We start from the raw sequence: 3,366 nt of genomic DNA, 5'->3' as shown, positions 1-3,366 counted from the left end.
CTCTTAGCGTCCTCCTCAGGGATCACACCGCCAGCTAATTTAGTTTCGTCTGCAAACCTGGAGATATTACACTCAATTCCTTCATCTGAATCATTAATGCATTCTGTGAAGAGCTGGGGTCCCAGCACTGAGCCCTGAGGCACTCCACTAGTCACTGCCGGCCATTCTGGAAAGGACCCGTTTAACCCGACTCTCTGCTTCCTGTCTGCCAACCAGTTCTCGACACTTTTGTTCTGTCTTCACAAAGGAAGATACAGATCGCCCTCCGAATGTAATAGGGGACAGTGGGTCTAGTGAGAATGAGGAACTGAAAGATATCCTTATTAGATGTGAAATTGTGTTAGGGAAGTTGATGGGATTAAAGGCCGATAAATCCCCGAGTCCTGATAGTCTGCATGCCAGAGTACTTAACGAATTAGCCCGAGAAATAGTGGATGCATTGGTGATCATTTTCCAGCAAGCTATCGACTCTGGATCAGTTCCTATGGACTGGGGGTTGCTAAAGTAACGCTACTATTTAAAAATGGAGGGAGAGAGAAAGCGGGTAAGCATAGACCCGTTAGCTTGACCTCCGTAAAGGGGAAAATATTGGAATCAATCATTAAGGAGCCCATTTGGAAAGCAGTGACAGAATCGGACCGAGTCAGCATAGATTTATGAAAGGGAAATCATGCTTGACGAATCTTCTGGAATTTTTCGAGGATATCGCTAGTTGAGTGCACAAGGAGAACCAATGGATGTGGTGTATCTGGGCTTTCAAAAGGCTTTTGACGAGGTCCCGCAAATCAAAGCACATGGTATTGATGGTAATGTAATGACGTGGATAGAGAGAGTCGGGATAAACGGGTCCTTTTCAGAATGGCAAGCAGTGACTAGTGGAGTGCCGCAGGCCTCAGTGCTGGGACCTCAGCTCTTTACACTATACATTAACGATTTGGATAAAGGGATAGAGTGTAATATCTCCAAGTTTGTGGACGACACTAAACTAGGTCGCGGTGTGAGCTGTTAGGAGGACGCTAAGAGGCTGCAGGGTGATGTGGACAGATTAGGTGAGGGGGCAAATACATGGCAGATGCAGTATAATCTGGATAAATGTGAGGTTATGCATTTTGGGGTCAAATACACGGAGGCAGAATATTATCTGAATGGTGGCAGACGAGAAAAAGGGGAGGTGCAACGAGACCCTGGGTGTCATGGTTCATCAGTCACTGAAAGTGGGCACGCAGGTACATCAGGTGGTAAAGAAGGCAAATGGTATGTTGGCCTTCGTAGCTCGGCTATTGAATATAGGAGCAGGGAGGTCTTACTGCAGTTGTACAGGGCCTTAATGAGGCCTCACCTGGAATATTATGTTTAGTTTTGGTCTCCTAGTCTGAGGAAGGACGTTCTTGCTATTGAGGGAGTGCAGCGAAAGTTCAGCAGACTGATTCCAGGGATGGCTGGGCTGTCATATGAGGAGAGACTGGATCAACTAGGCCTTTATTCACTGGAGTTGAGAAGGATGAGAGGGGATCTCAACGAAACATCTAAGATTCTGACGGGACTGGACAGGTTAGATGCGGGAAGAATGTTCTTGATATTGGGGAAGTCCAGAACCAGGGGAGATAGTCTTAGGATAAGGGGCAGGCCATTTATGACTGAGATGAGGAGAAACCTCTTCACTCAGAGAGTTGTTGCCCTGTGGAATTCCCTGCCGCAGAGAGTTGTTGATCCCAGTTCATTGTATATATGGCCCTTACGATTAAGGGGATCAAGGGGTATGGAGATACATCAGGACAGCGGTACTGAAGGAATGGTCAGCCATGATCTGATTGAATGCCGGTGCAGGCTCGAATGGACGAATGGCCTACCCCTGCACCTATTTTCTTTGTTTCTCTGTTTCTATCCACATAAGTAAATTACACCCAATACCAGGTGCTTTGATTTTGCACACAAATCTCTTGTGTGGGACGTTATCTAAAGCCTTTTGAAAGTCCAAATACACCACATCCATTGGTTCTCCCTTGTCCACTCTGCAAGTTACTTGTTCAGAAAATTCTGGAGCTTGATTTTCCCTTCATAAATCCATGCTGACTTGGACCGACCCTGTCACTGCTTTCCAAATGTGCTGCGATTTCATCTTTAATAATTGATTCCAACATTTTCCCCACGACTGATGTCAGGCTAACCGATCTATAATTACCCATTTTCTCTCTCGCTGATTTTTCAAAAAGTGGTATTACATTACCAACCTTTCAGTCCATGGGAACTGATCCAGAGTCGATAGACTGTTGGGAAATGATCACGAATGCATCCACGATTTCTAGGGACACTTCCTTAAGTACTCTGGGATGCAGACTATCAGGCCCCGGGGATTTATCGTCCTTCAATCACATCAATTTCCCCAACACAATTTCCCATCTAATAATCATATCCTTCAGTTCCTCCTTCGCACTAGACCCTCGCTCCCCTAGTACATCAAGAAGGTTATTTGTGTCTTCCGTCGTGAAGACAGAACAAAAGTATTTGTTCAATTAGTCTGCCTTTTCTTTGTTCCCCATTATAAATTCACCTGAACCCGACTGAAAGGCACCTACGTTTGACTTCACTAATCTTTTTCTCTTCACATATATTTTGAAGCTTTGGCAGTTATTGTTATGCTGCTGGCACGCTTCGTCTCGTACTCTTTTTTCCCCCTATTAACGAGACCCTTAGTCCTCCATGGCTGAATTCTAAATTTCTCCCAGTCCTCAGGTTTGCTGATTTTTCTGGCCAATTTATATAACTCTTCCTTAGATTTAACACTATCCTTAATTTGCCTTGTTAGCCACGGTTGAGCCATCTTCCCCGTTGCACTTTTACTCCAGACAGGGATGTACAATTGATGAAGTTCATCCATGTGGTCTTTAAATGTTTGCCATTGCCTATCCACCGTCAACCTTTTAAGTATCATTTGCTAGTCTATTCTAGCCAATTCACGCCTCATAACATCGAAATTACCTTTCCTAAAGTTCAGGTCCCTAGTTTCTGAATTAACTGTGTCACTCTCCATCTTGTAAAGAATTCTACCATGTTATGGTCACTCTTCCCCAAGGGGCCTCGCACAACAAGATTGCAAATTAGTACCTTCTCATTACACATCACCTAGTCTACGATGGCCAGCTCTCTTGGTGGTTCCTCAACATATTGGTCTGGAAAACAATCCCTAATATACTCCAGGAAATCGTCCTCCAGCACATTGCTACCAGTTTGGTCAGCCCAATCAATATATAGATTAAAGTCGCCCATGGTAACTGCTGTACCTTTATTGCACACATCCCTTTTTTCTTGTTTGATGCTGTCCCCACCTCACTACTACTGTTTGGAGGTCTGTACACAATTCCCACT

This window comes from Pristiophorus japonicus, chromosome 25, assembly GCF_044704955.1.
Source record: "Pristiophorus japonicus isolate sPriJap1 chromosome 25, sPriJap1.hap1, whole genome shotgun sequence".
NCBI classification, from domain to species: domain Eukaryota; kingdom Metazoa; phylum Chordata; class Chondrichthyes; family Pristiophoridae; genus Pristiophorus; species Pristiophorus japonicus.
The sequence above is the reverse complement of the archived record's forward strand: the minus strand, read 5'-3'. Positions refer to the sequence as shown.